The following is a 26,623-nucleotide window of genomic DNA, read 5'->3' as shown; positions in this document are numbered from 1 at the left end:
TCTGGTCCTCCTTAGAGATGTTGATCTCGTTAGCAGGACGCCATGACTCACGCAGCAAATATTTACTGAGCAGCTACTATGTGCCCAGAAGATGCTCACTGAAGAGGCAGCCGTGCAGCAAGCGGAGCGAACCTCTGCCTTTGTTGCACATCCACGCTCCTAGGAAAGAGATAACCCAAGCAAAGCTGCACAGCCTGTCGCACAGTGAAACGTGCAACAAGGAACAATAAAGCCAGGCTGGGGATAAAGTGTGATGTTCTGAGACTCACATGGTCACTTTTTGTGTGGCTTAGCTTCCTGTGTCCTGCCCTGTTGCCCACAGCTAGAGCTCTGCCCTGCAGTGAGAAGTTTTGCTTTGTGTTTGGAGGACGGAGCAGAGGGCAGGGCTGAAGAGCACTGCAGGTGCTCCATCAAGCGAGAGCAGGTCCATGCCTGTGCTTTACACGCTGACCGTTTGAGTCTCCGGCCACTGCTGTCACAAGCCACCACAAAGGGAGTGACTTACAACAAAGCAAATTTATTCTGTTACAGCTCTGGACGTCACATGTCCAAAATCAAGGTGTGGGCAGAGCGGTGTTCCATCTGGAGGCTCTGTGGGAGAATCCGTTTCCTGCCTTTTCCAGCGTCTAGAGGCTGCCTGCACTCCTTGGCTACTAGACATCTTCCTCCATCTTCAAAGTCAGCATCTTCCAGTCTCTCCCTGACTCTGACCTTCCTGCCCCATCTCATAAGGGCTCTATGAGGACACTGGGACCACCTCATGATCCAGGATGATGTCCCATCTCAAGATCCTTAATCCCACCTGCAGAGTTCCTATTGCCATGTAAGGTGACATCGTCCGGGGTTTCAGGGATGAGGATGTGAACATCCTTGGGAGACAGTTTTTCAGCCGCCTATACTGATGCTGACCCCAGAGAACACTCTGTCTCATTAACTGAAGTTCCACATCTGGAAGTATCATCATGTGTACACATGTATGCTCCTTTGTGGCAGGGACAAGCGCATCGTTACTTAGGGAATTCATTGTTTTCCTTGCCAAAATGTGTTTTGTTTTGTTTTTTAAGTGATCATTTAGGGGTTGTACGTTTTAGCCACAAGGAGAATGAAAACGGTCGAAATGGTTAAACTTACTCGTTTGTTTTTTTAGCTGTTGGAGAATTCTTTGGGGTTTTGAACTTTCTAGAGTCTTCTCTAGGGAAGATTTCTGAAACAGAAACTCCTGTTGGTCAAATTGCTTGGACTGAGGGCCACCTTCGTGGGTCTGGGGGAAGATGGACTTGAGTTTGTTCTTTGTGTGTGTCGCTGCAAAGTGGCTTAATCTTAGAGCACACTGTCGCAGAGAAAGCCTCAGTGATCAGAGAGGGAGCAGCAGGAAACCCACCTTGTTTACACCATCACCATAGCGACGGCCTACATGATGGCAGCTTTGACTCTGGAGAATGCGAAACATCTTCACAAAGCATCATTAACCTCCGCACAATTGGGTGAGTTGCCAGGAGGGGGAAGCCAGCAGGCGGGAGTTAGAGGGATGAGGAGTAGGAAAGAAGGCACGCAAGGGAGGGGACCATGTGCTTGGGCACAAATGGAGTCAATACCTGATCCCTAGAAAGGGGACAGGAGAGGAACAGAGGAGCCTCCCTGCACGTCCCTCCAGCTCAGGAGTCCCAAGTGACAAGTGGTGAAGGAAAAACACACAGAGGCCTCAGGGACTGGGGTCCTGCCCCCTCGTGCCAGCCCTGACCAATGCAGGAGTTGTGGCACTGGCCAGGGCGGGCCCTGCCCTCCTGCCTGGATGCAGAGGGAAGCATCCAGATCACACTTGACAAGGACCTCAGGACGGCCTCGGGGCAGGGCTGTACGGCGTGAGGAGCCAGCGGCTCACATGAAGTCCCCATCAGGGGGATGCTGAGGCTCAGCCCTCCCTGGCTGCAGGGCGGAGCATGAAGGACCTGCGGACTCTGGGCCTTGGTTCTCCCTGCCAGCCAGGTCCGCAGAGGCTGCTCCGACCTCACCAACAGGAAACAGCAGGCCAGGACCTTGGGTTTTCATCTGGTCTGTGCCTTGCTTCACTTGCGAGGGGGGCGCAGCTCCAGGTGGGGGTTCCATGGGCACAGTGTGGAGAAGGGCACTCAGGGCCTGCTGAGCCTCCAGAAACACACTGAGCTCAACTGGGGGCCCTCGTGGCTCAGGAACCTCTGGCCTTCTAGGCTCCAGCCACCTGTGCTGTGCCGGGCTCCCCAGAAGGCGTCTCCCTGGCAGGAGAGTGGTGGTTCCCAGCAGGAGCTTAGAGGCAGGGCTGGCTCAGACACAGAGGCTCTGAATGGAAGGCAGACCAAGGAGACCACCGAGGGAAAGGGACCCTGGGGGAGGCAGTGGCAATAGCTGCCAAGACCCTTGGCCACACACCCGTCCCTGCAGAGCACTTTACATGGACGCTTTCCTCTCCTGGGCTGCTGCAACACGGCCCACAGACTGGGGCATAAACAGCAGAGCTGCATCGCCTCACAGTTCTGGGGTCCGGGGCTCTGAGGCCAAGGTGTCTGCAGGGCTGGTTCCTCCTGGGCTGTGAGGGAGGCTCCGCTCCAGACCTCTCCCCAGCTTCCAGTAGTTACTGGCAATCTTTGCTGTTCCTTGGCTTGCGGAAGCCTCACCCTGATCCCCACCTTCATCTTCACACGGCATTTTCCTATGTGTGTTCCCCTTAATACAAGCGAATTTCCCCTTGTATTAAGGACACTAGTCACATTGGATCGGGGCCCGCCCCAATGACCTCATTGTAACTTGGCCCTCTCTCCAAATAAGATCACATTCTGAGATGCTGGAGGTTAGGACTTCAACATACACATTTTAGGAGGGCACAATTCAGCTCCTAACAATAGAACCCCTCATGTAACTTTCAAAACAGAGAGTATTATTTTTCCCAATTTATAGACATAGAAAGTGAGGATTTCAAAGATTAAATAATGTGCCTAGGGCCATGTACCCAGTTAATAGTGGAGCCAGGACTGAGATCCCAGCGAGCCCCAAGCCTAACTCTGCTAAAATATGCCCTAGACTGTAGCTTAAAATCAAAACACCCTGAGTTATAATCAACCTACATTTCCAAAAAATAGCTGCTGATGCCCATTTTTGGCAAGACGGCACCTCATCCGCCAGGAAGGGCTCTGGTGGGAAGTTCCTGAGGTCTGCCAGGTAATGAGAAATAGAAGGGGATTAACCTGGATTTCTGAGACCCCCGAATGGAAGCAGCACAGAGGCTGCAAGTCCAGGTTTTAAGACTCAGAGGATGTTTGAAAACGAAGACTCTGCATATCGAGGTCCCTGGGGAGAAGGCAGGAGATGCAAATGTGTCTCTGAGTGTGCTCCAGCAACAGAAAGGGATTAACTGGGATTTTTTTTGGTTGCAAGAAATAGAAGACAACTTGAGCTAGTGTAAGCCAGGAGAAGGAGGTTCATCAAAAGGACCCCGCATCTCATGAGGCCCAGGTCAGAGGCACAGGCCCAGGGAAGGGGTGGGAGGAAGAAACAGGCAACACCACTGGCCTTTCTTAGCTTGCAAGCCATGCTCGGCCCCTCTGTGGCTGTCTCTGCTGCCCATTCCAATGGTGGTACGCACCGTGGCCCCGGCCCTCATTCGGTGTCCTGTTGTGCTGGAGAGACACTTATACAAGAATCTCTGAGAGCCAGGTCCGAATTCCCAGGACACAGAATCTGTCCCAACTTGCATCGTGTGTTCACACCACTGTCCAACCAGTTGTGGGCCCTACCAAGAGGAGGGGAAGGAGAAGGGTGAGCAGGTATGCTGAGCCAAGACCCCAAGAAGCTCATTCCCCGAGGGCTAAGACAGGAATATCTAGGCTTGATTTTCATAGTCGAGGAGACTGAGTATAGAACAAGGGAACCATGACAAGAAATTGGGACTCTTTTTGTTTAAAAACAAACTGGGGGGTTGGGGAGAAGGAGCTTTGTTCTCCACAAATCAAACATTTCAAACCCTGCAGGATCCAGCACTGCCAGAGTCTTCCCCAAGCCGGTCCACCTGCTTCTCTACTGGTCTCTTAGCAACTAAATACCTGACTAATATTCAACTTTTCCTAGGGCTTTAAGAGCTGCAAGATATTAATTCCAAGAAAAACATCTAAATTATTACTCTGGAAACTTGCACACACCCCCGCTTCGTGGGTCAGACGCTGAAAGGCCACATTCCAAGTCTCCTTACTATCTCGCCCTCGCCGTCCCTAGAAGCAGGACTGAAGCCCCGTCTCCACAGGGCCACAGCAGGAGGGGCGGCCTGGGCTCAGGTGAGTGGCTGTGGGCTGGACACACACAGAGGTTGGTTTGGTGACCGTGATGGATCCCATAACTTCTCTGAGGCTCATTGTGCTCCTCTGGAAACTGGGAAAGCAGTCACAACGCACGGGATTTGTCCAAAGTGGGTGCTCAAAGCCCAAGCCACAGCTTTATGTACACTTCTTTAAAAGAAAAGAACTAAGGTTTTAACACAGGAAATTAGGAAAACTCAGGCCTCAAGCACTCTGTGCTCTGCCTCACTGCCAGACAGGGTGGCTGTCCCTTCCTTTAATCCTCACAAGTACTGTGTGGGACAGGCACCCGCTCACCCCCACTTTTACAGGTGGGACACTAAGGCTCAGAGTGGACAAGGAGCTTGCTCCGGACCCCAGGCCTGTGAGCAGAGCAGCAGGGACTCAGATCCAGGCAGAGCGAGCCCCTGACTTCCTTGACAGCCTCGCTGCATCCTGCCCCCCTAAACAGAACACCAAGCAAATCCCAAAGAAAGAAGGCATGAAGGATGGGAAAAGAAAAGAAATAATAGAAAAGTAAAAGGTAGAGGGGTCAATACAATCACAGAAATTTGAGGGGTTGGAGGGGTCGTGCCCCAGACCCCACCTCTTACTCAGCTCCAGCTTACACAAGACTACACAGCCAAGGCCCCGGGGTGTGGCCTGAGGGATCCCCCACGGGACGGCCTTTCTCAGCCTTCGTGTCCCCCGACGGGGCCATGGGTATGTTTACGTGTCAGTTCCCACCCATGCACTCAGGGGAAATGGGCCCCTCTTTCCAACCCTGGGGGAAATCACAGAAAGAAATAATAACATAGAAAAGCAAAATTGCTGATCAATGAAAACCACAAGATGTTTTTGTTTCTTAAAGACAAATCAACACAACATAGCAGGTATGACCAAGGGGGAAAAAAAAAAGCATTGAGAACAAAAAGTAGGACGCATGAAAATAAAAGGAGTCAATTTACAAGTTGGAGGCCGGTGCAGTGGCTCACGCCTGTCATCCCAGCGCTTTGAGAGGCCGAGTGGGGTGGATGTCTTGAGGTCAGGAGTTTGAGACCAGCCTGGCCAACATGGTGAAACCCTGTCTCTACTATAAATTAATTAATTAATTAACTAATGTAGAACTCAGGGCCTTGACTGTGAAATCCTGGCAGCAGGTGAACAAATTATTCCAGGGCTTTTGGGCAGCAATTGGCCCCTTAGTGTCCAGGGAGTGTCAGGCCGGGTGACATGCAGGGTGCGTCCCATGAGCACAAAGCTGCCAGGGGAGGTTCGAGGATCCCAGGTTTTGGTCGATGCTGACTGCTGTCCCTTCGCTCTCTCTGTGTTGATTTTACTTGCAGTGTCTGTGCTCTGGGTAGGACCTGGAGGGTGGGGGTCTCCTAAGAATGAACGTGCTTCTAGCTTGGGAAGCATCAGGGAGCACTGAGGACACAGGGCCTCCCCAAGTCCACCCACGGTGGGTAGGAGCCTGACACCCACCTGTGGAGCACTCTGGGTGAGTGACTTTCTCATCTGAAGTGGCACTGTTCTACAATGGGGGTGGTAAGAAGAGCGCCTGTTTCTGATGGCTCCCAGGAAGGGTGGCACGCCTTACCTGTTCTGTTCTGTTATCCTGGCAACCTGTGCTTGCTGAGGCTGTCACTGTGTCACCTACAGATGAGGCCATCAAGGGCCAGGCCAGGTAAATGTTGGCCCACAGTCACAGGAGCAGAGCACGTGCCAGCCCTCACAGGAAACCACACCTGGATCTGTGGTCTGTGCCGTCTCCCTAAAAGCACGTGGAGCGATGCACCTTTCAAAGCGGCCCCGTGCTGAGTACAATAAAGCCACTTAATTTGGCATTCTATCAGCTGGAAATCCTTATTAACTAGTGATCATACCATACAGTGATAATTGATATTCATAAGGAACTTAATTGAAATTAAGTTTTAAAATAGCTTTAGTGTTAAGTGCATTTTATTCTAATTCCTGGAAAATTGGTCATCCGTGTATAGTAAATGAGGTAACAAGAAAACATGCTGAATAAAACCACTCAGCCCCGACTTTCCCAGATGTCTAGGTTTCCTATGAAAGAAGAGGGGCTTGGTGGAGTCCAGTGGGCGCTCACCATACTGACGCCAAAGACCACCCCGAGGTGCCCATGAGGCTGCGTCTTCTCTCCCCACCTGGCCCTGCATATGGAAATACTGTGCCCCTGAGTGTCATTACCCCAGCACCACCCCACCCAGTCTAGGAATCTCTAGTGGGTTAAATAGTGGCCCCCGAAAAGACATGTTCAAGTTCCAGCCCCAGAACCTGTGTGTGGATCCTTATTCAGAAATGGACCTTTGCAGATGTGATGAAGTCAAGAGTCTCAAGATGAGATCATCCTGGATTTAGGGTGGATCCTGAATCCAGTGACTCGTCAGGAGTGAGATGAGAGGCTGTGGGAAACACACAGAGCGGGGGCCGTGTGGCCACGCAGGCAGAGGCTGCAGTGATGCTGCCAGGAGCCCAGGAGCTGCCCAAGCTGCCAGAAGAAGGGGGAGGCGGGAAGGGCCCGCCCTAGAGCCTGCGGACGGAGCGGACATGCCCACACCTTGACCTCAGACATCTGGCCTCCAGAACTGGGAAAGATTCCATTTCTGCTTTTTTTTTTTTTAGACAGAGTCTCACTCTGTTACCCAGGCTGGAGTGCAGTGGCACGATCTCGGCTCACTGCAAGCTCCACCTCCCGGGTTCATGCCATTCTCCTGCCTCAGCCTCCTGAATAGCTGGGACCGCAGGCACCCGCCACCACGCCCGGCTAATTTTTTGTATTTTTGGTAAAGATGGTGTTTCACTGTATTAACCAGGATGGTCTCGATCTCCTGACCTTGTAATCTGCCCGTCTCAGCCTCCCAAAGTGCTGGGATTACAGGCGTGAGCCACCGTGCCCAGCCCATTTGTGTCATTTTAAGTTACCCAGTCTGTCTTATGATTAAGGCACCCACAGAAAAATAACACAGGTCCTAATTCCTAATCTTCCTTGTTTGATTCTGCATATTGAAGGTGGGCAACATGAAGTTTTACATAAGTATCCATAGTGCAATGGTTATTGCCATCAAGCCAATTAGTATCTGCACCACTTTACATAGTTATTCTGTGTGCGTGCGTGTGTGTGTGTGTGTGTGTGTGTGTGTGTAGTCAGGGCCCCTAAAATCTACTCTCAGCAAAATTTCCATATACAATGTAACATTATTAAACCTCATGCTGTACATTACACCTCCAGGATTTACTCATCTTCTTTAACTGCACTGGGCCCAGGTCTGGGAGTAGGTGAGGCAGAGTCAATGAGACCCCAAGGGTCTGTCCTGGAGCTTGTGATGGGGATGGGCCATAAACAGCCCCGAGTGCAGGAGGGTGGAGTTGGAGGCGTGGGTGAGTCCTCTCGGTCATAGCAGCTGCTCCCGTTGGCAGTGCCCAGCTCTTTGCCTCGCCTGCACACCTTGCTTCTAAAGGTGACTGCCTGCAGGTGCTCTGGCTGCCATGAGGCAGATGGCAGAGGGCCGGGGTGTTTGATGGCAGACATGGAAGAGAAAGAGTATGGGGCAGAGCTCATTCCATCTTCAAACATGCTGTGGGGGTTGAGCTCAGCGCATGAGCAGAGCCAGGGATCACAGATGCCCAGCGACCCATCCCAAAAACTCCACCCAAGAACTCGGCCCACAAGAACAATCATCCACGGCCTTCCAAGTTAACAGAAAAGAGTGACGGAGGTCCTTAGACATGTGCAAAGGGAAAGCAGCCCCAGGTACGCGGCCCCCACCATGCTTCCATCCCCCAGCCGTGAGGCCTGTGCACCCGGCAGCCCAGCCCTGCCAGATAAACACAGCCTCATCGAGGACGATACAGGCAGATCTCAAACCCAGTCATTCTAATTATCTCTGAAGCACATGCTGAAGACTGATTTGCATATTGAAAATATGGCAGGGCAGGAAGGGAGTGCGCTGGCATTTCTCAACTCTGCCAGAGTTGTCTTCTGACGGCATCATAAGACACTCTTCTAATGAAGTAATAAAAACAGTGTGAAATTTCAAACCACCCCAGGACATCTTTAAATGACAGCATCTCCTTTCCTGCAGTGATGAGAAAAGGAATGGCGCAGAAGTTACAGACCACACAGTGCTTCCCTGGGAACCCCACCACAGCTGAGATGAGCTATCTAAATACCTGCATGGACTTCTCACTGTTCATCACTCAGTCACCACCCCTGAAACACCCATCCTCCCATGGTAGAGTCTCCCATGTTAACGACCAACCCGGCCAGCTCCCACTCATCCTCATTTCCCAGGCAAACACGCAGGTGACTGGTATAAGTCTGCTGTGTATGCTCATTCCATCTTCAAAAAAAGCTTTTAATTTGTTAGCATTTAAAGTATGCATAACTGTAAAGACAGCCAGGTGCTCCAGGGAAACTTTGCTTTAAACAAAGACACGTCGTACAGTGAATGTTCCAGGGACTGTACCTAGGTGTGTATCAAACATACCACGTGGGGCTTTGTAGGAAGCTACTGCATCTCTGTAAACAGGGTGGGAAACCAGCTCACAAGACCTTTGGAGCCCAATGCTGTCATCCCCAGAAGAAGAGAAAGGTTCCTAGAGTTGGCCTTGGGCGGGAGCTTTTCCCAACTCAGTGTCCTGATGCCCCTTCCCGGAAGCCTGTGTTGGCCCCGAGCTGCCAGCCCCTGAGCCCCAGAATCCTCACCCACTCCCCACGCACCTACCTTCAGTTCCAGCCTCTCGGAGGAACAGACAAGGAACAGACCGGCAAGCATTCAGTTAGCAGCTGAGAAACCAGTTCATGCTGGGGAGGTACAGGCTTTAGGATGGTGCCTCCCTAGTCTTGTCTTAAGATAAAATGTCAATACTTCGTCCTGACTTTCCTACCTAGTCTCGCTCCCGCCTGGTTTATAACCTCTTTCACGCGCTTCCCTCCATGCCCACAGTGGATTTTTCAGCCCCAGCACCCCACAGAACTGTTCCTGCATTTTGCAGGGCCCCAGAGACCCACGAAGCTCCCAGCACTCACAGCTGCCCTCCTGGGAGTCACCCTGTATTTCTTGACCCTGCTTTATTCCTTATTTCTTTGTTTTTCACAGTACCCATCTGACAGGCCCTCATTTTTGGCTAACATGTGAACTGCCCCTCCAATCCGCTCAGCGACCACTGCCTGTTGGTCCATGCAGGGAGAGGCCATGACCGCCATGAGAGCCCCCAACCCTCCGCCTTACACAGTGCTGAATGTGCAGAGAAGCTCCCTAAATCTGTGCCGGGTGAACAAATGAACGTCTTGACCCTGTTGGAAACCCAGAGCGGGAGAAAGAGGTGGTGCCCTTGGGAAGCGTCCGAGACTTAGACCTTCTTAGGTACATGGCAGCAGGCAGAGGGCACTCTCAACGTCATGCATGAGAACGGCTCCCTGGGCTCACGGAAGGATGATGGACTCTGAGAGCAAAAGTCACTTTATATTCCATCAAGACACAGATGGCATTCGGGTGGACTTGGGCTCTCTTAAACTGAGGCAGACAGAGCACCTGTCTGCTGGGAATGGTGATTGAGTCAAGGGACAAAAGCATTGTCACAGACCCAGAAACAATCGGGAACTAAAGCAGGAAGCTGGGTCTATGACGCAATTCAGTGTCACAACACAGGCTGAATACTGCCTCTGTTCTGGGTACTGCTGTATCACCTCCTTCATACACTCCCCTCCTTGCCCACAAGTGGATTCCTCAGCTCTCGCACCGCATAGTACTATTCCAGGATTTTTCAGGGCCAGGGTCTTCTCAACTGAGCTGCAAGAAATGCCAAGATAAAGCAGTCGCAGCCCTGCCCTGCACTTCACCTGCTGACCATGACGACAGATTGTCCCCCAAGCTGAGGCCGTCTTGCACTGAGGCATTGAGCCACGTCCAGGCTATGGGTTGCCCACTGCTCTAAACGAGAAGGCTGAGCCACCTCTGACCTCATGGAGCTTCAACATTCATCAGCTGATGTCCCAAATAATAAATAATGTCTAATTACAGCTTGTGATAAGCACTGTGAAAGAAACATGAAGGGTGGCGTGAGAGCTCATCCCAGAGAGCTTGGCCTATGTATGGGCCTGAGGATCTAACAGGAAGAGCCATCCCTGAGTCTAGAATGTGATACTTGAGCTGGGAAGGGATGGCCAAGTGTTTGGCATCGAGGAGGAGTCAGAGACAGGAAAGGCTACATCCCGTGAAGGCGGCATGGCAGGTCTGCAGAATGGCAGGTGGGACTGGAATGCTGAGTAGTAGGGCAGGCTGGGGGAGACATGGCCGGGGCAGGGGTTAGCAGACACCATGCCACCTGGACTTTCTGACAATGTTAAGGCTGCTGGTCTTTATCTCCAGGGCAGCGGGAATATCCGCACATCTAAACCCCACACCTTCTTTCTCAGTTTTGGCTCTAACGTCCCCTTCTCTGTGATGTCTTTTTTTAAAGAAAAGGGCTCGCTCTGTCACCCAGGCTGGAGTGCAGTGACATTATCAGAGCTCACTGCAGCCTCAACCTTCTGGGCTCAATTGATCCTCCCACCTCAGCCTCCTGAGTAGCAGTGACTACAGGTGTGAGCCACCACCCCCACCCCCCAAGCTAGTGCCGCCTTTCTGATGAGCCTTCCTTACAATTAAGACCCAGGCCGGCCCTCCCTGCCCCCTCCTCACACTTTATTCTTCTCCACAGCACTTTGGCATTTACATACAATGTAATTTACCTCTTTTTATAATTTTTTTATTTCAATAGTTTTGGGGGTACAGGTGGTTTTCTGGTTCTTGGTAAGTTCTTTAGTGGTGATTTCTAAGATTTTAGTGCACCTGTCACCTAAGCAGTATACACTATACCCAACGTCCAGTCTTTTATCCCTCAGCCCCCCTCCCTTTCCCTGAGTCCTCAAAATCCATTGTGTCATTCTTATGCCTTTGGATCCTCATAGCTTTGGCTCCCACTTATAAGTGAGAGCATGTGATATTTGGTTTTCCATTCCTGAGTTACTTAGATTAACGGTCTCCCGCTCCATCCAAGTTGCTGCAAAAGACATTATTTCCTTCCTTTTTATGGCTGAATAGTATTCCAGGGTGTATATATGCCACAGTTTGTCTCTTTGTTTATTCCCTGTCTCCTTGCACTAGAACATATGCTGCAGGAGGACAGGGAATGGTCTTTTCTTGGCCAGATTTCTTCCCTGCTGTCTCTTCAGTGCCCTTGAGGGGGTTGCCTCTGGTGGGTCCTAGTTCTCTCTCACATTGAAAAGGCACACGACTTGCAGTAAGTCAAGAGGGTTTGAAGGTCACTGGGGTAAAGGGGAAAGGTCGTTCCCGGGAGGAATCTTGGAAACACTGCCAGGCATTGTTGAGGGCCCAGTGTGCTGGGAAGCCAGGAATTTATAGTGACACCAGTCTGCAGGGGCACGCGGGTGTTCTCCAGAAATTCTCGGCAGTGCGGCTGTGCAGAATGCACACAGCTCAGCTGGCCCACGCAAGTTCCACACTGACACAGGGAAAGGGAGGAAACCAAGCAGGGAGGCCGTGTTGAGAAAGAAAAGCACAAATGTATTGCTAAAAAGGTACAGCAGAAAAGAGAGGATGAGAAGGATCAGGATGTGAGGCAGACTATTGAGCTGCTAAGAGCACATGGCAACATCCCCTGGCAAGTTGGAGAAGGCGGGACTCAGTCCTCCTACGAAGCAGCTGAGACCTGTATGGACCACCTTTTCTGAGACCCAGAATCTGTGTGGTCTGGTCCATTGCTCCGGGAGCAAGCCTGCAGGCTCCCCAGCCCTCCCAGAGGTGTGCACTGACCTTGGAAGCCAAGGTGATCAAAAAGTTGCTCTGTTCTCCAGACCACACAACAGCCCTGCAGTACACCTAGAGCCTTTCTTATTTTAAAGACAGGGTGTTGTGATTTCTCCATTGATGGACAGTGGGCTTGGGCTGCCCTATGAAAGGCACATGTGTGGCATGGAAAATTCACAGCAATCTTGGTGGAGAAGCAGGAAGACATCAGATGGAGTTGCTGAGAGCCCAGCCGAGGGAAGGAATGCATGGACGTTGGTTGAGTTCTCATTATGTACTGGCCCTTTTACACTCTCCCATTTGATTTTTAGGATAATCCGATGAAATATGCATGTGCTTCCAATTGTGTCACACTCACAAGGAAAGACACATTGGGAGGGGGAATGTTTACATGCATAATAGGCACCATGCCTAAAACTCAAAGTACGCAAGACGTTTTTATTCTTTCAAAACACTTGGAAATATCCTCAAAGGCTGTTAAAACCAGTCCCTGCAACTGAAATTGCTAGGCATTTTATTAAGTTAACCGAAACACATTTTAGCACATAGGTAATTCACCCAATTGATAAACTTGCAAATTGATTTCAGTGAATTGAATTATGCTCGATTTCAGGGATTTGGTCCTGTAGCAAAGCATTTATTTTGTGAACTGATTGACCACAGATTAGTTTTGCCAACCCATCTATTTGGATCCAAAGCTTGTCTCCCCACTCAGCCACAGACCTCCCGGACCACAGCACCCTGCTCCAAGGAGCTCCTGTTTTCTGCTGACGTGTTTACGTGACACATTCGGAACATCAATTCATTCATTTGAATGTATCAGTCCACAAGCTGGCCACATGCACAACTCTGCTAAGTACTGTTTCCAACACCCCAGGTGTAGAAAGACTTAGTCACGGAGTCCATTCTTTCTCCTTTCCTGCTGCAGCACTAGGAGATGCGGAATGAGCTGGCTCAGCCCCATCTCACCTCCTGTCACAAGGAGATTCGCCATTGGATGCTGTTTAAACTTGGGTCGGTATTTGGTGGGTGACGGATGTTTCTCTGCAAGAGTTCACAGTCTGCCCATCCCCTGCCCCACACAGATGTGATTTAGGGCATCATGAATCAATCATCACTTCTGGAATCTCAGTGAACAGATGTTCTCTTTAGAGAGTCTAATTCAAACTGTTAACCTCCAGATTCCTCCGGCATTTTTTTTTTTTTTTTTTTTTTTTTAAGAAGTGCCAGTTGTCTGTGAAGATGTCAAAGGGCATGAATGTTATTTGGATATGGGACTTACCGAAAGGTCTTTCTTGAATGAAATAAATGCATTTTATGGGACAAACACATGTAGGGGATTCCAGGCAGAGCGACCACCCCAGACATCAGCTGGAGCCCAGGGATGTCGTCAGCAGCAAACAGATGCACTGCAGGGCATCCGAAATTAATCACTGCTGCTGGCATTTTAATAAACAGCTGCTTTTGAAATTGCTTTGGAATGAGCACAGATTCTGACCCAATCTTTTTGAAAGAAGATCAGGGCATTATAAAGCTGTCTATTTTGAAAGCACGGAGAAAACAAACTTTAAAGTAATTCTTAAACAGACTCCCTTAGGAATCAGCCCCTGTGGAGTGACCCCACGTCCCTTTTCTTGAGCTCAGGCCCACACAGAAGCACAGGGCGGTGACATGCTTCCGGGGACCTGACACCGGGGGCGTCTGGATTAACCGTGTGATCTTCGTGGGGTGCCTCCCCTTGCCGGGACTCAGGTTCCTCGCAGAGAATGGGGATAGTGCAACACTCTCTCTTCCGGGGGCTATCACAAGTAACTGAGGAGAGAGGAGACACCGGATCTGACCGCCCTCCGAGTGGATAAAGGCACCCCCAATGCAAGACACCCTCTGTCACCCACTGCGTCCTCCTAAGTGGAACCAAGGGGCGACTCTCCTGGAGCAATCAAAAGAGTTCCCAATCAAGTCAGATCCACAGTTCTGCGACGGGTGACCTGGGCCGATGCTCAGCCTCTTTGACCAAACATCCAGGGTGATAAACAGAAGGTTGGAAAGGATTTCCCAAAGCAAAGGGATGCAGTGATTTGCTTCTGGAGCTCCCTCTGTGTTGGGAGGGCGTGTGAATGTGTGGACAGCCGTGCTGGGTGGGGCAGGAATCCAGGCCCATATCCTCTCCCCACTGCTGTTCTCGGAAGGCTGCACGTTTCCACTTTAAACAGCTCCAGGACATTCTTTCGTTTCTGTTTTTGTGTTTCTTGAGAAGGTCACAATTCTTTTACAGCCATGTTGTAAAAGAAGTTAAAAGTCTAATTGAAAAAAAGTAAAACAAAAATCCACAGTGCTAAATAAAGCTGAGGCTAGCGCACTGCCAGCCTCCGATATCAGAAGCAGCCAGAGGCATCGAAGGGTTGCATTTCTGTGGGTCAACCGGGGCCAAAATCACTACATAAGTGTCAGAGTACCACAGAGTTCCCCATAAACAGTACAGAAAAAGAAAGAATTCACCCAGAATGAAACACGACCACCAGATAATCCCCTCCTGGTTCCAAGCAAGAGGAGCTGCCCCAAAGCAACTTTGAACGTGGGTATTATGGCCCTATACAGCGCGGGTGCGAGGAGTCAGGCTGGGACATCAAACGGAGACCCCAGGGACTGCGCTCTACGCTACACACAGGTCAGAGATGAGCCCTGGGCTCTGCTTTGCTAAGGAGCTTAGCAGTAGTAGGCTTGACATGGAAGTAAATCCAGGGCACACACCTCGCATGGCTTAGTGACGGGAGAGGGAAACACTGCAAGACCGAGGCTCTGTTGATAATCTGCACACTGAAGCTGCCTCTTCAAGCTCTGGGTGCCTCGCCCCTCCTCACAGGGTCTAGATCAAGCTCGCACCGTCCCTCACTCTGAGGCTGGGGCAGCTTGGGTCTGAGCAACTTGGTTCATTTACCCAGGCAGAGAGGCTCCTGCGTTCACTGCCCCTAGCTGGGGAAATATCTCTGGTCATGGGCCCCCACCAAACCCCTGCCTGACTTCCTTGGCAATGTGTCCTGCATTGACACACCTCGACCCCTGAACCCATGTCAGACGTAGGCGGGGACAGCAGCACCACCTGGATGGAGAAGCTGTTGCCATTTTCAGGAGGAAACAGCTGACTAATTCAAGGGAGACTCTGTCTAAATGTACGAATGCTTCAGACGACATTTGCTTTCCGTACATCAACATTTTATTCCACAGAGAAGCTAATCAGATTGCCTAAGGAGAAAATAAGCCAGTGCCTATCAATTAGCTTAAATATAAGTTTTGAACGATAATATTTAGCAGGTTGAATTCTAAAGTGGGGAGGCCAAATAGAAAATAATATCTGCTATTTCTCAGAGGCTGAAATGTTGGAGTTTCCCAAAGTCAAAACACAATAGAATTTTTGAGATCTGCTTTAAAATAACCGAGGGAAGGGAGGATAGCAGAGAAGAGGAGATGAGAAGATTGGCCCTGTATGGATCATTTTTGGATCTCGGGGATGAAGGCAGGGGCCATAAAGCTTTCCTGTGAGCCAATGTGTCAGACTTTGCTGCTTTCCTTTCCTCCAGCTCCCAACAGGCTGAGAAGCTCAGTATCTTACCCCATCAATTTCCTCCAGCTCCCAACAGGCTGAGAAGCTCAGTATCTTACCCCATCAATAGGATGGACCCCAGATCTTAAGGAATGGTCACAACTATCCCAAAACCATCAGCCTCAAGTCTTCTGCCTGCCATATGTTTGGTGCAGGGTTGGGACACATAACCTGGAGATGTGGCAAGTGAGAAGGACTCCATGACTCATAATCAGAACAATCGGGATTGTTCCAGGGAGGCCAGGCTGCATGGGGACTCCACCCATGACCTGAGCTAGCTGAAGCAAGGGGAGTCTCAGGCCCTTGATTCAAGAGGCTCACTCATGCTCTTTCCTTGCTGTCAATGAGAAAGTGCCCGGGTTGCCAGCAGCAGCCATCAGAATCCAACATGGGAAGGAGCCCAGAGAAACTGACCAGAGTTCTAACTAAGCTGTGGTAGAAGCCCGCCCCACTGCTGAATCTTCCGGGCATGTAGGCCAATACCTCCCTCCAGTTTTTAAGCATTTGTGAGCTGCATTTCCAGCTCCTTCCCCAACAGGACCTGCCAGTTGGCTGTCATATACCCCAGAGTGTCATTTCAGAGCCTCCTCGAGGTCATTCTTTCTCAGGTTAAGCATTTTTCCTCTGAATGGCACAGCTTAGCAGTGGCCCGTACACTTTCTGTGATGTTCCTACGAATTTGTTCCACACGTGTTGTTTTATTCTTCAAGTGCCTGGTGGATGCTAAGGTCAGTGGCTACCCCTTCTAATTCTTCTCCTTGTGCTCAGGGCTTCCCAGTGCACTCTGGGCAGCCGCTGACTAATTAAATCATCCCACAAAGGTACCCTGCAGGACACACAACGCTGACCCTAAATGCGAATGCCTGGGTAAGCATTCAAGAGAGGAACCAGGTCTGACATTTCTCAACATCAGGACTCGGCGCCTATTCTGAAGCTTTTGTTTCCAAAGGTGTGCTGTACTAATTCAGAGGCTTTTCTCATACGCTTCTAAGCAAACGTGGAAGGAACCTGGTCAACTTGCAAATGGACAAGGCCCTCCCCAGTCCTGACATGGTGATGCAGCCTGGCTACACCCTCCAGGCTCATCAGGAATGACAGCTTTGCCTTGGAAGAGTTCTGCGGGTGCTTCAGGACCATGACACAAAGCTGCAAGTGACCAGCAACAGTCATCTTCACCCATGCATGGTATCTATTTTTCTAGCTTCATAATTTCAATTCTTTGGGCCTATTCTCTCTGTCTCTCCCTCTCTCTCTCTCTCCCCCCTCACCCACCCCCCACTTCCCTCCCTCTCTCTCTCTAACTTCAGTTGGGTTTTGAACTTGGTAACTATCCTGTAGCCCCTCTTGGAGTACACAGTTGAGTAAGGCTGAATATACACAGTTTGGACAATCACATGTGTTAACTCAGGGATTCCTTAACCTACTAATTGTCACCAATCCAGCAATGGCTGACCTAACTGCTGACACTTGAAGCTTGCTTGTTCACCATAAAGGCCACGATTAAACCTAAAGTGAGCTGTGGGAGTTTATTCAAATTCTCTCTTCAATGCTGCACCCCCCTCCCAATGAAATTAAAAAATAGGCATAGCTTACTGCTTCATCAGCATTATGTAGCACACCAGGGACTGCTGGGCTCAGAAAAATGCCAACAAGCTGGTAAGATGGTCTCTGATTTGCCAACAGGGAGGTCCCCGAGGGGACCCACGCACGGCTCTTTCCTCTCCTAGAGCTTTGCCATGCCTGAGAGCCCTGCATGGGCACCTCCAAGGTTTCATTACCCACCTTATGAAAAACCAACAGCCTCTTTTGCTACTAGTTAGACATTCATACCCAATAATAGAGCTCTCTGCAAAGTGCACAGTGATGGTGCTCCCACTGAATTCTGTTATCAACGCAGCCGTGCAATGTCATCAAAGGTGTAATTCAGGGCTGCCTTGGATGAAAAGGAATTTCAAAGGCAGCTTTCTCTGGCTGACTTCTTTGAATCCACTTGTAAAAAATCAGAACTTGATTCCAAGCTTGTTCCGGGGATGGCAAATTAATGAACTGTCCTCATGTCACTAAAGACTTAGCTCAGAACTCAGGTTACAGGAGGATTGGGTTTTTATTAGCTGCTTTCCTGGGAGCTCTTGCAATTCCAGCCTTTTATTGTTGCCTGGGAGGGTGTTGTATGAAGCTGATGAGTGTTTGCTGCAAAAAGCTTAAGTATAATCAGAGATTAAGTCGTTTCTCCCTCTTCCACTCTTCCTTTTCCACAGTCAAAGGAATCAGGAAGGCAGAATTCAAGTGAAAACTAAGCAGTGCATAATTCTTAAATGCAATAGTTAAATGCCCATAATAAGTACAGCAGCTATTAGATGGGTGCTTTTCACAAAAGGTTCTGATGTTTGTCTCTCCTTTGAAAGGATCTGCTCCTTAAAATCTGACTTAGGGGATATTCAATCAGCATGAATACCTCTGAGGTACTTTCACCATAAGATAGCTGTCAACTCTTTCCCACAAAGCAAGACGTTTACAATATATTTACGCGGGAGTCCACGTGGAGAGGGCTTCAATATGTTCATTGTGCTTCCTTCAAAGTGGCGTGATGAGGAATCAGAGGACGTTTCATAAGACGGGAAGAAGGCAATTTGGCTTCATGTGACACCTTTCATGCTCAAAGAATCCCAACAGTGAAATACTTATGAAGAATAAAATGCTTACGCTTTGTAAGTGAAGAGAGTGGAGTTGCTGCAATGAGGCTGGAAATGGAGTTGGAGCCAAACTTCAGCGAGGTCTCCTGGCAATTGAGAGCCCAGCGTGCGGCGGCCATTGAGAGGAGGAGGATCTGCTCAGATGTCTTAAGCAGCCCAAGCGAAGGCCCTCCAGAGCTGCTGTGGTTGACCATGACCCTGCCACCAGCTGCTTCCTTCGGGTGCAGTGGCCCAATCTGTCCCTTGTTTTTATTTACCTAAAGTGGTCCTTTTTCCTGCCTTTGCCTGCTTTCAAATTCAAAGAAAATCATGACAATAAGAACATGCTCTGTTTGTTTAGTCACTGATAATTTCACCACAGCTATCATTTTTGGGTTTTCTGTTTGTCCTAGTTTCTAAGGATGAATAATTTTACAGAGTCGCACTCCTGGCTGGGACAGGATTCCGTGTTCTGTTTTCTCACTTGTCTTTGGTCACCTCCATCTCTTGCCTCCATTTGCCTCCATGTTAAAGGTGCAAACGCTCAAGGGGCCAGGCCGCCATTTTGTCCGATATTCTGCTACTGCTGAACCTTTAGGTTCATTCATTTATTCCTTCATTTAAAAAATGCTTGTTGAGCACCTACTCTGAACTAAAGAGATAAAGATGCTGAGCTGTAACGGCTTTCACTGGGCATGAGGATTAAGAAATGAATAATGAGTGAACTTTATTATATGTTCCAAAGTGAGAGGTGACCGGAAAAGTCAACAACAGCAGTGGAGGAGGAAGGTAGGTGTGTGAAGGTGGGAAGGGGATTCTGTGGCTTCAAAGTGTGCAGCCTGGTGGGCCTCCTGGAGAAGGTGACATAAGCCAAGACAAGGAGGTGAGCAAAGAAGCCATACCTGGGGGAGGAAGGCTGCAGGCAGAGTGGACAGCAGAATATAGGCTCCGGGTGGCCAGGCTGGCCTGGGCGAGGGTCAGCAGGGGAGCCAGCGTGGGGGTGACTCCTCCCACTGTTAGGCAGCAGCTTCTTTGGGATGGATTCCTGGGAGCCAAATCATTGTGTCTGAGGTTGTTTATATTTTTATGGTTATTTTTATATATAGTCAAATTATTCTTGCAAAGGTCTGTACCAATGTGTACTGCTACCAGCAATTTATGATTATAGCACAGGATAACCCCAATAGTATTAACTATTACAGTTTTTAAAATATGTTAATTTAATAGATTTAATAGTTTCTCATTGTTATTTTACTCTATTTAAAAAGGGTGAACCTTTTTTCACTGTTACCAACATCACGGCAGCACAGAAATGATCCCTTTGTAATTCTCAGCCATTTCCTTGAATTGTCATTGACTCATTTATTTGAAGTTGAGTTTCCAGATTTAGCAAATAAAAATACCAGGCACTGGGTTAAATTGGAATCTCAGGTAAACAACAAAGAACTTTTTGTATAAGTATGTCCTGGCCGGGTGCGGTGGCTCACTCCTGTAATCCCAGCACTTTGGGAGGCTTGAGGAGGGCAGATCACCTGAGGTCAGGAGTTCAAGACCAGCCTGGCCAACATGGTGAAAACCCGTATCTACTAAAAACACAAAAATTAGCTGAGTGTGGTGGCAGGCACTTATAATCCCAGTTACTCGGGAGGCTGAGGCAAGAGAGTTGCTTGAACCTGGGAGGCAGAGGCTGCAGTGAGCCGAGATCACGCCATTGCACTCCAGCCTGGGCAACAAGACTGAAACTCCATCTCAAAAAAAAAAAAAAAAGTCCTGTGCAATATACTAAAATATTATTTTATTGTTTTTTGAAATTCAAATTTAACTGGGCTTCCTGTATTTCATTTGGAAACCCAACTTTAAAAGACTATTTATTAAAGATCTAATATGCACTACTGTCCCAGGGTGCTGAAGCCTTGATGTTGGTCTCAGTTGTTTGTTAAGTAGGTAGGTATTAATTTACTACCTTGATGTTAGTCTTGGTAGTTCATTAAGCAAGTAGACACTAACTTATTGCCTTTCACATGAATTCCAAATGTTCTCTTGCATGTTTATCTTCTATTTCAGTTATTATTTCTAATTGTAGAAATTTTAATTTGTGGATAAGTGACCTTTGTGTTTACTTTTTAGTTTATCTTCTATTTCAAAATTAGGAAGACAGGGCACATCTAATGACAAGACTCTGAGATCTCCGCTGATAGGTTTTAGTGATACTTGGAAAGACGTTTACTGCTGTGCTCAATTCTCCAAGAAAATGATTCCCAAATCTGAGAGGTACAGGTTGCTGAATGGACTTAGATGCATTCTTAGGCTCAGTAAGAATGTTTCTTCTGAAAACCCACACATATACACCCTCAGAGTCCAATTGCACATGCAGCAGTTGCAAACGAAACTGCTGCTGCTGCTGTGGTTGTTCGGTGACAACCTGCTTCACCGTACAGGAATGTTCTTCCTGTTCTCCATCATGCATTGACACCATGTTAATGGAAAATTTGACCATTTTAACTTTCCCTCTTTTAAATTAAAGGATGCGCATACACCTGAGAAACGAGGTTGAGGTTGACTTTCGTGACAGTGCAAAAAGATTATCAATACTAATAAAATGTGTGAACAGGAGGAGGTCCATCTCACATGGCACTTGTGGTGAAACAGTGTCTTAGGTGAGTTGGAGATTAGGTCCGGTCATTTTATTTCAAGTCTTCTGTCCATATTTTGCAGGAGTGCCTCAGGACCCAGATGTCACAGAAGCAGCCATGCTGGGCAGGGTTTACCCCATACACCCTCCCCAACTGCACCGGCTTCTCTGTGCAACTTGAGACAGGGATAAGGGGTCAGTGTGAGGGGTCTCTGTGGAACGATCAGGGATGGTGGTGTGCTGGCTCGCTGCCCTGGGTATCAAAGTGTGACCTTGCTGTGCAGGGGTATGCCAGCAGGTTTTCAGGTCATCCTCTGGTGGCTGCTTTTTCATGGGTGCCCATCTCTGGGGTCCTGGACTGCCAGATTTACTCTCTGGCACGAGGCCCATGGCATGCCTATGCTGGTATGAATGATACACATGCTTCCTTGACTCTGCCCGCTTTGTCTAAAAATTCACAGGTTGTGGAATCTCTGCCACTCGGCCTCCAATTTGCCAGTCTTCAGCTGCCCTGGGGAGGTTTTCAGTCCAGGTTGGGATGGGAAATGATGTCTCTACAAATATTATTAAACTTATTCATAATAATTGCATATATTTGTGGGATACATGTAATATCTTGATACCTGCATGCAATGTGTAATGATCAAATCAGGGTAATTATGATATCCATCACCTCAAGCACCTGTCATTTATTTGTGTTGAGAATATTTCAGACCTTCTCTTCTAGCTGTTTCGAAATCTGTAATAAATTATTTTTTAACTATAGTCACTGTACTGTGCTATCAAAAACTAGAACTTAATTCTTTCATCTAACTGTATTTTTGTACCCATTAACCATGCTCTCCCTATCTCCTCCTGCCCGCTTCCAGCCTCTGGTAACCACATTCTACTCTCTACCTCTGTGAGACCAGTGTTTTTAGCTCCCACATGTGAGTGAGAACATGTGACATTAGGCCTTCTGTGCCTGGTTCATTTTACTTGACATAATAACCTCAAGTCCCATCCACGTTGCTGCACTATGACAGGATTTTATTACTTTACATGGCTGAATAGTATTCCATTGTGTATATGTATTACACTTTCTTTATTCATTTGTCTGTTGATGGACACTTAGATTGATTCCATTTTTGGCTATTGTAAATAGTGTTGCAATGAATGGGAATGTGGCTATCTCTTTGATATACTGATTCCTTTCTTTTGGATATCTATTCAACTGTGGGATTACTAGAGCATATGGTAGATCTATTGTCAGTTTTTTGAGGAACCCCCATCCTGTTTACTCTGGTAGCTGTACTAATTTACACACCCACCAGCAGCGTTCTAGTGTACTAGCATTCCTCTTTCTCTGCATCCTCACCAACATCTGTTATTTTTTGTCTTATAGTAGTAGCCATTTTAATTGGGATGAGATAATATCTCATTGTGCTTTTAACTTGCATTTCCATGATTAGTGATGCTGAACATTTTTTATATATCTGTTAGCCATTTGTGTGTCTTCTTTTGAGAAATGTCTATTCAGATCATTTGCCCATTTTTAACTCATTTGCCTGTTTTTAATCAAATTATTTGTGGGGTTTGTTTGTTTGTTTTGCTATTTAGTTGTTTGAGTTCCTTATATATTCTGGATAATAATCCCCTGTCAGATGACAGTTTGCAAATATTTTCTCCTATTTGGTAGGTTGTGTTGTCACTCTGTTGGTTGTTTCTTTTGCTGGGCAGAAGCCTTTTAGTTTGGTGTAATCTCATTTGTCTACTTTTGCTTTTGTCGCCTGTGCTTTTGAGGTCCCACCCATGAAATCTTTGCCAAGACCAATGTCCTAGAGTAGTGTTTCTCCAATATTTTCCTCTAGTAATCTTATAGTTTCAGGTCTTTCACTTAAGTCTTTAGTCCATTTTGATTTGATTTTTGTATATGGTTTAAGATGGAGAGCTCTCATGTGCATATGAATATCCCTTTTCTCCAGCATTACTTATTAAAAACACTGTCCTTTCCTCACTGAATGTTCTTCATTGAAAATACATGATGGGCTGTAAATACATGAAAATACATGTAGGCTGTAAATACATGGATTTATTTCTGGGTTCTCTATTCTGTTCCATTCATCTGTGTGTCTGTTTTTAATGCCAATACGACATTGTTTTGGTTACTATAGCTTTGTTGTATATGTTGGCCTTGGATACTGTAATGCCTCAAGGCTTTGCTCTTTCTGCTCAGGATGACTTCGTCCCATTCGGGGTCTTCTGTGGTTCCATATTAATTTTAGGACTGCTTTTTCTGTTTTTGTGAAAAAAAAAGTCCTTGGTTGTTTGATAGGGATGACATTGAATCTGTAGATTAGTTTTGGTAGCATGGCGAGTTCCACAGTATTAATTCTTTCAATCCATGAACATAGAATGTCTTTTCATTTTTCTTGTGACCACTTTAATTTATTTCATCAGTGTTGTATAGTTTTTCTTGTGGAGATCTTTTACCTCCTTGGCTAAATTAATTTATAGGGTTTTTCTTTGTAGCTATTGTAATTAAGTTGCTTTCTTGATTTCTTTTTCTGCTATTTAACCGTTAGTGTGTAGAAATACTACTGATTTTTGTATGTTAATTTTGTAATCTGCAACTTTACTGAAATCTGATATCAATATGTTCCACAGGGGAAATGCTTATGGCTAAGAAATGACAAACTGATGCTATGATCCCATTGCCTTTCCATATCTAAATATTTACAAAACAAGACTCAAGAGATCACTTTCTCTGAGCCATGTGAAGACACGGCAAGAAGGTGGCAAGCCAGGATGCACTCACCAGGAACCAAATGTGTTGGCACCTTGATGTTGTATTTCCAGCCCCAAGACCTGTGAGAAATAAATGTCTATTGTTCCAGCCACCCAGTCTACGTTTTGTTATAGCAGCCCAAGAGGACTAATTCATTCCCTTTTAAGCACAACTTTTGTTTAATCAAAAATACGTTATTGAGTTATTAGATGAAGATGTTAAGCAAAAGAACATATAACCAATGATTCTAACCTTTGGGAGGTTGAGGCAAGAGAATTGACTGAAGCCAGGAGCTCCAGACCAACCTAGGCAGCATTGCAGGACCCTGTCTCAAAAAATAAAACTAAGAAGTTATACAGGCATAGTGGCATGCACCTGTGGTCCCAGCTACTTGGGAGGCTGAGGGAGGCAGATAGTTTGAGCCCAGGAGTTCAAGGATGCAGTGAGCTGCGATCAGACCATTGCACTCCAGTGTGGGTGACAGAGTGAGCACCTGTCTCAAAACAACAAAAAGATTCCCACCACAGCTGTAAACTCAGCCCCTGCCTATCCCAGTGCTTGGCTCATCAAAAGCACTCAACAAATGTCTGTTGACTGCATTAATGATTAAATGATACCATAGAGTATTCGCACATCAAAGAAAACCTTTTTAATAATGTGACCTGCAAAGTGTGTTCTCTCTTCTCTTTTCCCTGCAGAGCATATCTGTGACAGAAAGTTAAGTATATTTTACAACATGGTCTGTTTGACAAGTTCAATTTGATTTTATAAACCAACTGATTTGTTATGGAAAGTTGTGGGGCAAATGGTTCTCCCAGGAATGGGAGGTTGCCAAGCGCTGTGCTTGCCTCCACTGCATGGCACATCTGTCAACCCCCTCTCATTCTCAGCAAGTCAAAAGGCATCCCAGGCCCTCAGCCTGACCCCAGCATTCAGCTGGACAGAGCCTGGGTTCCTGCCAGGTCTCCATGAACTCACACATGGCCAGAGAGGCCTGGTGGTCAAAGGGAGAGGCCAACATGCAATCGAGCCAGGGAATCCTGGGGATGCTGAGAAGTGTCTCATCCTCATTCCTGTGGACACATCTCTGTGTATTCAGTGAGCCTCCTTGGAAATGTGTGACTTGCTTGTCTTCTCAGTGAGCACACTTCCTGCAAAAGGAAGCATCAATCAGAGACATGTAGGACTTGGCGTTCTTTCTGACAACCAAAGCACAAGTGCAGCTTGCCCTTAGTTCTGTGAAGCAAAATCAGCACGAAATAATGATTTTAGGGGACGATTACTACAATATTTTAAATATCTAGCTCCTTTTGTTGGGTCTCAAATCTGAAAGAAAGATCTAAATTCTGGGTCTTCCTTGTTGAGAGAGATTGTGTGTTGGGGGATGGGGAGGGGTGGGTGGGACTTGTAGCATTTATTTTGAAGAATCACCTTACATTGCCAGAATAAATAAAAACCTGATTATGGTGAACCAGGTCAGCCTTTCCAGGACACCTTTATTTATTTATATATTTATTTACTTATGGAGAGACAGGTCCTTGCTCTGTCACCCAGGCTGGAGTGCAGTGGCTCGATCATAGCTCATTGCAGCCTCAAACTCCTGAGCTCAAGCAATCCTCACACCTCAGTCTCCCGTGTAGCTGAGACCACAGGCACGTACCACCACACCCGGCTAATTTTTTTATTTTTTTATAGTGTTGGAGTCTCGCTTTGCTATACAGATTGGTCTGGAACTCCTGGCCTCAAGCAATCCTCCTTCCTCAGCCTTCGAAAGTGTTGGGATTAAAGGCACGAGTCACCACACCAGGCTTGGACACCAAAGCCCTGAGCCACAGGGTCAGCTCCTAGGTGAGGGGAACCTGGGATAGCCAAGAACCCCTGGATTCTATATATATATATATATATATATATATATATATATATGCACACACACACACACACACATATATATACACAAACACTTTAAGTTCTAGGGTACATGTGCACAACGTGCAGGTTTGTTACATATGTATACACGTGCCATGTTGGTGTGCTGCACCCATTAACTCATCATTTACATTAGGTATATCTCCTAATGCTATCTCTCCCCCTTACCCCCATCCCATGACAGGCCCCGCTGTGTGATGTTTCCCATCCTGTGTCCAAGTGTTCTCATTAAGAACCCTTGGATTCTATTAGCAAGATTATGTCTCCAGTTCCACTGGTGCTGTCCTTAGAGATTCCAAGGCATGAGTCTAGACTCTTCCAGACTTGTAACCCTCAGCACCACTCTGGAAAAGACCACAGAGCCACAGATTCCACGCCTAGGGAAAGTTGTTAGTCTCTTGCCCCTCTGCCCCACCAGGAACATTCCAGAGTGGAGCTCATTCCACAGATATTTACCCAGTCCCCACCACATGCCAGGCACTGGGCTTGGCTAGGGTCAAGGTGGACGATAGAGAAGCCAACATTTCCTGTGCACTCACCTGATGCCAGGTAACCCACCTGCACCCGAAAGCCTAGTGCAGCAGAAGCTATGAGAAGAGTGATTTGGGCAGACACATTCTTTGAACAGACGACTGTGTGTGAGCAGATGGAGAAGGAAGGCGGGGATGTGGACAGATCAATGGAAGCAGTCACAAATATCCAAGTGAGAAACAGCATGGAAAAGGATGTTGGTGATGGGAAGAGCATTCCAAGGAGAGAAGAGGCCAGTGGATCAAGGATCAGGGTCCCTGGCATGAGTCAGTGCACCCCACAGGGTGCATTGTGACCAGAGAACCTGGAGAGAGGCACCTGTCTACACAGCATATATGACTGGAGAAATACGGGC

The sequence above is a fragment of the Rhinopithecus roxellana genome, chromosome 13 (assembly GCF_007565055.1).
Source record: "Rhinopithecus roxellana isolate Shanxi Qingling chromosome 13, ASM756505v1, whole genome shotgun sequence".
Classification (NCBI taxonomy): Eukaryota; Metazoa; Chordata; class Mammalia; order Primates; family Cercopithecidae; genus Rhinopithecus; species Rhinopithecus roxellana.
Note: the sequence above shows the minus strand (reverse complement) of the source record.